The sequence below is a fragment of the Solanum pennellii genome, chromosome 2 (genome assembly GCF_001406875.1).
Source record: "Solanum pennellii chromosome 2, SPENNV200".
Classification (NCBI taxonomy): domain Eukaryota; kingdom Viridiplantae; phylum Streptophyta; class Magnoliopsida; order Solanales; family Solanaceae; genus Solanum; species Solanum pennellii.
Window position 1 is genome coordinate 17,121,637 of NC_028638.1, and position 10,106 is coordinate 17,131,742.

Consider the following 10,106-nt stretch of genomic DNA (forward strand, 5'->3'; position numbering starts at 1 on the left):
ATATATATATATATATATATATTTGTAAAGATATTTTATGCTTCGACTCATGAGCAAACTTCAACATTAATGTGGCAGTTATATCTCATCAACAAATAGGGACTATAAGGTATTGGTTGTTCATCTTCATTCCACATTCCACATACCCCACTTGTTCTCCCATAATTTCTTATTTTATAAATAGGATATCCATCCTTTTCTTTTATTGTTTTGTTGGTGATTGTTCTTGGGTAGTGGAATTTACATTGTCCATCTTTCATACAAGGGCTCGTCTTACGTTTCTCCTCACAAGGTCCATGTATCATATACTTGATAACTAATGCACTCAATTCTGGATGTGTGTCTTTATTAGGTATTTCTGCACTAATTTATCTATCATACTCATATGTTGATCATATCTTGTTTCCTTTTTTAATGATTAGAAGTAGGACTATATACGGTAAGACTCTCTTCTTAAATTCCACAACAAAAACATGTGCTGCGATGGGTTCAAATATTTCTTTCTTTAAAATTTGATCTTTTAAGTCTTGCAAGTTTGCTTGAAACATTGTGGTTACCAAATCGAGTCTGTCTTGCGGTAGTTGTTCTGGACACGATTGTTCCTGAATCTCAACCCAATCTGGGTTACATGTCATGGTAATGAAAAGATCTGGTCAACCAAACTCCTGAACCAAAGCCATTGCATCCATATACCGACGTCCTATATCTCTAAGGCCTCCAATGAATGATCCTGGTAGTAATATCCTTTATCCTACCTTATCTCTTCAACACTCACCGAAACTGACACTATCAACAATACCTTGGAGTATCTCCCTTCGATAATTTGATTGGTCTAGTCTGATTGTTCAATCTTAATGTATATGTCCACCACAAATTGCTGCAACAATCTCTCGCACAGTAATAGTATGTATTTGTTACCCGTTCCTACTTGTATTATATAACAATAGTACTCTTTATAGGAAACACATCCTTTTGTTTTGCGTCGTACAACTACATAAATTGCTAAGAATTAGACTTAGATAACTTATCGATATATGGTTAGTAGTAGCAGTATATTTTAAGTTATAACTTTTAATATGATAGTGGAATGAAATTATATTATTGTTGGCTATATTGAAATGAAAGGTTCTTGCCTTGTTATTCATTGACCAACAACCCAACAACAGTTGTGGATGATAATTTTCCCGATTCGATACTTGTATTTGTAGGTGTTTTGCTGTTATTGATCTGATTGCGACATTTTTGTATTCCTTGATGCCAACTTCCTTCTCCTTTAGGTAGAGATATCGAATACTGAAGCGGATCATAACAACCATATTAATGTTTTACTCGATGTTTATTTCCTGAATATTCGTGTGCTGCAATATCTCTTTCAAACTGTGCATTTGGATTGTTTCTGTCTACCCAAATTGTCGCGACCTGATCCACCGACGGTTTTTTATACACCTTTTGATCTAATGAAGCATTTGCAGCTACGGGTATTCCTAGATTTTGTAAGTTTGTATGTTCTTCAAGCCATGAGAAGAATTCTGCATATGGACTCCCCTCCATTATATTTCTTAATTTATTCATGACTTCCTCTAATAAATTGGCATCTTACAGTACCAAAATTATATTTGTTAATTTATGGTCAGTATCATAGAACTATAGTTTAAAATATTGTATTCTGTCATTGTTTGGATTTAACGATGGTAGATCATGATATATCTGACCTTGTGCCTTGAAAGTGTAAACTTCTTTCCTAGAATATACCAATTTTTGTCGAGCTTAACTGTAAATGATGTAAAAGCGAATATGCTATTATACGCATGTATATTTTTTCTGAATAATTTTGTGTCTCCTGAATCAGTCACAAGCAATTCATAAAAGTCATCTGCTACTTTATTGGGTGCTAAATTGATATATCCACTTCCGCAACAAAATGTTGGTGGCTCATATTCAAACCTCAAAGCATGGCAGAAGGTGCAATCTTGTTTATTTTTTCAATTTATAAGTTGTTGTTGGTATGAAGTTTCCATTAGTAAGCCCTATAACACAAACCATATTGATATATGATCGGAGAATGTTATTTATGTTGACAACATATTTTTCGTATAACTTTTGGTGTAGAATATTAGAGAAAATATACCTCCGTCAACATTCATGTCACATATAGCTAGACATTTCACTTTTTTATCTGCTTCTTCACTTGTGGTTCATGAACATGGCCATCTTCAATTTGATTATCGAGGGCAATATTTTTTCCACTATTACAACGCCTTCTCTACAACCACTAGTAGTTTGCATTTGACCCCCAGTGCAAATAGGATGTCATGATGCTATAATTTGTAATCTTTAGTCGGCTTGATAGGTTGAATTTGACATCAAGATGAATTTTTTCTCAGCATACCTCTTGTTTTGGGCAGCTGGTTCAAGTGAACTTCCATGATTCATTGAACTATCTTAAAGGTAATGGGAACTTTCATGCTTCATTGAACTGTCTTCAAGGTAATGGTCTCCTATTAGAAAATTCTGTTATTTATGTATTAAGAAGTTGAGAATTTTATAGTGTGTGCTAGTGTAGCAGGAAGTTTAACATTTAAGGTGTTTATTAAGTAATATATAGTGGCATAGAATTGTGGGAGGTCCTATAAGTTGTCAAGTTGTCCTAATATGTACGTAACGTGAAAGTATATATGTAAGACGATAGGTTTAGCAACATTTGATTAGCAGAGCGATTAAATCTTATAAGAAATAACAGAAAGCATACCCCCATAAGGTTCTGGCATTCCCTTTAAAGTATACTATGACCATTTGTTTGATATGTCCGCATCGATAATTATTCGATCTAACTACTAATTGCATTCTCTATGCCCACAACCCCAATGGCTTATAATATTGTATCACATCGTGTTCAAGCGTGTTGTTTGTTGCAAGGTTATCTGTTTATTTAGGGATGAGAATACATGTTTTATCACCACCATAAGCTAGACCAGAAAATGTAAGATAGAGAGATTGTTTTACTACCACCATGGATGAAGGGGCCGCCCTATTTGTATATTTGTAATTTTGAAAAAATGAATGATGAAGAGGTCATTGTTGAGTGTAGTTTACAGGGCAGGATAATTCATCATTTGGTACAAATTCCTGTATGATTTAATAGAATGCATAATTCCATAAGGTTTTGGCAGTCCCGTTTAAGATTACTTTGGTTCAGACCCTCTGTTTTATATGTCCGCGTTTATACTTATCATGTCTAACTACTAACTGCAATCTCTATCTCCGCAAGCCCAATGGATTATAATCTTGTATTAAACTTGTCTAGGCTTGTTATTAGTTGTAATGTTATCTGTTTATTTACGGATGAGAATATATGTTTTATCACCACCATACGCTAAACAAAAAAATGTATGATGGAGCTATTGTTTTACTACCACCCTTGATGAAAAGGCTGCCCTGCGTGTATATTTTTTAAATGTCGAGGCCATTATTGTGTGTAGTTTACAGAGGCATTCAAATTCGTCCCTTGGAGAATATATTCAGGGAATCGAAAGGAACTTACATTGTTTATTATCCGATGCGTGATGTTGTTGTGTTACTTTGACTTATCGAAGGTGGTATTTAATGTGAAAATTGAACAGAAGAGCGTGAAAATTGAATTGACGGACACTTTGACTATATGAATGTTTGACCGGTTTCAATGTGTTGGTATCGTGTAGTTATGGAACAATGGTATGTGATGGGTACAATATTCGGAAACGTACTAAAGAACTTGATGAAGGTGTAAACTTTTGTGATTTATTTTACTGAGATGCTAGAGTACCATAGTGTTTTTAAGAGGGGTGTGGTGAAGTAGTTGCAATGATTGAAAAGGCAACTTTTGCAGTGAGTTGCAATTAAGAACAAGAAAGTTGTGATCGAAGGTAACAGCCAACAGAAGCAATCTAGGACTTATGAGGTGTGAGCATTTGGAGTTCAGTATCAAATTGACATCAATAATAGTTTGTATATAATTTCCAATGATGTATATCATATTGGCGTAACAAATGGAATCTTCATTTGTATTAGATAAAAAATTAACAATTAGTAAGTAGTCAAGAAGATACAAACATTTAGTAAGTAGTAAAAGCTCCACATTGTTTAGATACATATTTTAGAAATACATATACTTTATATTGCCTTTTTGTTTTATTAGTTTGATTTCGGTCTTTATTGGCCCTCTTCCTGTACGTCCTTAATGATTTGAATTCAACATCAACGACAATTAGCGCTTCATCTTCTACCTGATGTATTTCTTCAACAATTAAGCTACATTGGGGATATGAGTACGTCATTCATATCAATTCTCACAAGGAAGTCGAATTGCTTGTCTTTACTTAACACCAATTTGTGGTAGTAGTAACATTGTTCCTTTTTTTTATATGATGTAAGCAATTGTATATGTTAGTTGGTAAGGTTGCCAAAATGGTACTTAAGTTCATACCTTTACTGAGTTTGATTCTATGTACTCCTGCACGTTGCAGCCTAATAAATATTTAGCCACTTAAAAAAGAATGACTCTAGCACATCGTTCTCCACCTTACACCTTAAGTCGTAAGCAATACCTTCTAAATAGGTGGCAGTAAATTTAATATAATTTGTTTAGTAATTAGTAAATATTTAATCACGTTAAAATAGAGTATAAACTCATTTCATATTCGACATTCAAACTATTGCAATTGTTACAAGCGGCAGTGTCTTCTATAACTTTTATAAATTTCACTTTTTTGTGGCACTTTTTTCAAGACAAATACCATGGCTCATCTTTATTGAGTATGTCTTGAATTGTTGCTTTGAACTTGAATATACAACCCTGTAAATCGCTAATAAAACATAGTTGAGAATATACATTAAACATACAAATTAATTTACAGAGAGTAGAAGTATCGATTAGTATGTACCTCTGTATCAACGAACAACCCATATAGAATATTTGCCTATGGAACTTCTATGGCTCTTCTCATTACCCTAGTAGGCGTTATTGTAATATCTTTGTGGTCGGCCTTTATTATCACACCTCCATTTGTGATGTGGTTACTAACTGTATCACCCATTTAGAGTGAGGTCTGTACAATGTATAGTATTGTCAAATTTTGGGTGATATTAATATGTAAGTTCAGAACAATCATAATAGAGGAAATATGTCGTGTTATAGCAATGTTCACTTACACTTGACAGTTGTGAGAGTTTTCTTAACGTAAAAATGGAGAATATATTTGTGAATTATGTAATATATCATGATCAAAGGTCGTTTGCTTTTAGAAACATTGGATTGATCAGGACGCTGCTCACAGGAATAGTAAAGATCCAAAATTGACCTAGTGTGACAAGAGCATTTTAATGTTTAAAAACAATGACTATTGCTAGTTTATAGTTGATAAATAGATACAATAAACTATCAACACCTTCATATATTGAGACTCTGAGGTTACGTAAGGCCAATATAGGCTTTTCAACTTACAGCTTTTTGAGGAATGCGCCGTCATTTTCAACAAAATCTCTCCATATAGTGACATTTGTATGCTCCATGCTGGATTAATCATTAAAAGTGAATATTTAATATATCACCTTATCTATATATACATGGTAGACTATGCATCTTTTGCAACTTACAACTAATTTATAACAACTATTTCATGTCTTTTGGAATTTACATTTCGAATGAGGGGATTCACCAAAACTAAGATGCAAATCAAATTTGGAAATAGATCATGTAAATTAGAGATTACAATAACGTAAAGGGGCATGAAAATAATAGCTTAGTCGTGTGGATATTTACCTAGAATATCAAATTAGGTAGTTTCTAAGCATGGTCCAATGATAAAAAGCCATCAGAGAATTTGTGAGTTGAAATTGTGTGCTTAGTTCCTGTATGATCGTATTGTCTGTAAAGGCCAATTCAACTTCTTTGTGCACAGAAGAGTAATTGGGCTTGACACGATCTAAGCGCCCTTTGACAATGTGGTAACTCTTATTTTGCTTAAAGGAGTCCTTCCATGTCTCGATATGCTTATTAAATAGTATTGCTTGAATCTTTGTCCCCTATTATCAAGCAACGTAGGGGTGTAATAAGTTCAACAAACATGAACCATTGTAAAATAAGGTAAGTAAAAGTGTCAATGTTATTACCTCTTCATCAACTAATATTATTGTTCGTAAAGTTCCTTCATGCTTTTAATTCTTGTAAGGTATTATTGAACCCCTTCGAATAACGAAGACCGCCATCATCGAATGAACAGAGTTTTTGGTATATTGTTGATCGATACACTCTGTTTTGCTAGTTTCGTTTCAGTCGCCATTTGGGTTGTATCTGGTGAATGCGTGTACCTAGAAAAATGAATGCAACAATGTTAACATTGGGCGTAAATGTGTATGGGCACAATTAATGAGGGAATCGTCTGGTAATAGTATGCAATATTTGGCAGAAATTTCATGCAATTAAGACGTTAGCAGTAAGATGTAATGCGTGAGAAACATAAGTTGCACTTACATATATATGAACATATGTTAACAGTAATAAGATGTAAAGAGGCCAATCCAAAGGTTTGAAGTATCCCGAATATAGGAATTTTATAGTTGCAACTAGTAGGGCGAGGCAGTCGTATTGCTGCAACAAGGGGGAGGAACAAAGCGAATGAATAGATTTTTCTTGTAGACATTATTTATTGTGGAATGTGTTTATGGTGCCAAGTAATCCTATTCCTGTAAGATTAAAGTATTAACGGGATAATATAGAAAAGGGATTAACTTACAAAATGTCTAAAGCAGGGTAGAGAGACAAATGATGCGCTTGAAAGTTAACTGCGTGCAGGAAAACCAAACTAAAGGTGAAGGAAACTGATAGATTCATTAAGGCAGTATTGAGAATGAGATGGTGTTTTGCTGCAAACCTGTGCGTTAATCGTAATTTATGTTCAATGGAGAGAAGAAATGGAGTTTCCGAGTTATATACTGTAGGAAGCGACGGGTTGCGCTGTTTGATAATTCGTGACAGACGTGTTTGTTCACTGTCAATGGTTTGGAAGTTGTGGCGTTTTAGTGGTTGTGCATAGCGTTCGAAGGGCCATGTTAAAATTTCAACATGGGGAAGTGGCGGTGTCACACCCGAAAAGCACACCCCAAATGCGACCGGTGTCGCCGCCCTCTCAGAGCACTAAGACAAGCCTCTTAGCGCTCGTCGTAACATGTCATCAGTCAGAATTTACGGAATATTAAAACCTTTTATATACTATGTGAAGTATACTTAGGCTTCATACTTAAAATTCATAATATTATAAGATATTCTAAAACTTCTCACATATATAAAACCATCTAGAGAATATGAATATGGACTTCTGCCAATAAATTGTTAATACTTCATATAGGCCTTAATTCAAAGGAAGCCAAAGAACATAATGGAAATACGAGTATTCTTAAAATCCACTAAAGTCTTCGTAAGCTAGAATATGAAAATTTAGCATCCCCGAACATGTGGACCTACCAACATTTGGAGAAAGAGTTATAAGCTTCTTCAATCGACCTTCTTAATCTTCAATGGCCAGACCCTACATTTGTAGTAATATAAAGTAATGGGGTTAGTACGCCACATGTACTAAGTATGGGTATATGCACATAACATTTAAGGACATGCATGAAAAAGGATCATTTATCAATTTATTTGGAAAGCATGCTAAGTCATATGAATGTCTTCAATGCACATAACATAGAACATGTACAAGTTAAGGATTCCATCAACATAAAGCATAATCAAAATCAAGGACATATATAATAGAGTCATGTTAACATTTCATATTCCATGGATTATATAAACATAACATACAAACACTTACCAATGATCCCATCCCCAACCTACACGTGCAATGTTCATGTGAAGCCCCATAACCCCACACAACAAAGTAGATAAGATAGGAGACCATAAGTAAAGCTTTGCTTCGTATAACTTGTAACATGGTAGTCATCATCTCATATAGCAATATAGACCAATAACGTGTTCATCAACATAACCAACATTTTATAATAAATTAAAATCATATATCATAAGCATCATACCTTTCATGTTATCATATTACATAAGAACAATCTCCTAAGACTTCCATTAGAGTCAACTTCTGCAATGTCTAGGTAGAGTCCCATACCCCTACCTATACTAAGTAGACTCCTCAAGTCACCCTATTTACTTGTCTTCCATTTTACATGAGGGAACCTTTGCCTTAACTGACATAGACCATGTGAGCTAAACATGGAATCTGTTGTCATACAACCCCACACCGAAAGAAAGTGGTCTACCGGCCAAAGTAGAACCAAACATGACATAGCTTTCTAGGTGGATCCACTAGCTAGTATCCTATGGTAGAAACACAGTTCAAGAACTAGGAGATATATTAGAGACCCATAGTTCCACATTACATGCAAGCGTCTATCTCATCATAGTCATTGTGAACCTACCTTCCAACTAGGGAAGGGACACCTCTCATATCTAGTCATCGGTGTTTAGCTTAAGTCCCTTTCTTGAATAACCTTTAAGTTGTCTCTTATCATAAACTTATCATAGGTCATAGGAGATAAACTCCTTGTATAAACATGATCATGAACTCTTTAGGATTAGATGAGAATTTCCTTTCATCATAACCCTTCGTATGTGAGATTAACATAACATAATCACCTTGTGTAAAGCATACAAGAGGATATCATAAACTTGCATTTTTCGTATTCTTATCATGATCTCACATTTAGCATGTTCATAGCCCAACATATATTAATAGAAATATCATGCATACTTAATTATCATATTATCATTATTCATAGGCTAACATAAACATCATAGACAAATCAGAACTTTAGAAGACTTACCTCTTGCTTCCAAGTACCTTATTCAAGAACTTACGTTCCATTTTTCAATAATCATAACAATAACATAGTGTAGTACTCAATGGCATAGTCAATATCAACTCTTCAATTCATATACAATATCAATTCATAATGAAGGATAAGGGAAAGGATCATTAAAGAGTTCTTTCAAGTCTTAGCTCCAATCCTAATGTTCACACGTTATCAAGCAGTTCAAACAACCCATTTGAAACCATCAATTGGAGAAAGATCATGCATCACACGAAATTCAAACATTATTAATCCAATACTCAACAATTCGTGTGAAGTCAACCATATAAAATCATTATTTTTAGCGAAAGTCATAAATCTAGAGTTAGGAAGAAAACCCATTGTGTAGAGTAAAAACCCTAAAAGTTTGAATTCTTGAAAATCATCTTTGACAGGACCTCTTGGGGAAAGGAATACCAAGAGTGAAAAACTCATACCTTATAGACGAATAATCCGTGAAATTTGATTAGGAACCTCGAAGCCTTCGTCTTCTCCCTTAAGCTCTTCTTGTTCTTCAATGGAGTTTGGAAAAGAGAGTGTTTCTTTAGAGAGATGGATACTTGCATTTGAATCTGATTTGGACGTGTAAAAAGTGGTCTAAAATTGACCTAGTTTCCATATATAGTCTTCCTATAAAATACCCAAAAGACCCTTCACTTAAATGAGTCTTTTTATAAAGTTAAATTACAAAAAATATGACTTTAATGAATCTGTGAAGTGGCTGCGCGTCGCGGGGCCGATTCTCATTATTTTTTTGAATTTTTGAGTTGAGGCAGTGAGGTGCGTGTCAGCATTGCGTCGCGAGGCTGCCCCTAAATTCTTGAGGCAGTATCCTTCTTGTAGGTTGTGCGTCGCACACCTCATGCCCAATCTCGTTCGCACAGGCTTCCTTGTGAGCCTGCCTACCCATGTTGGGGTCATCCTCAAGCACCCTTCGGGTGGTCCTTGGGGTGTCGTTACTGGACGTTTGGAACCTTTTTACTGCATACTACCTATCCAAGGTATCTTTACAAGTTTTGGACTTCATTTGATACTTCGAAACATTCACCAAACATAGGGACGTCAACTAGTTCAAATTAGCTAGTTTCCGGACGTCAAGGTCTTTGTTTATCGTTTTTATCTCTAATCTTTTCTAAATGAACTTATTACACTAATATAGGTGTGGAAACATCAATCTAAACTATATATATATATATATATATATATATATA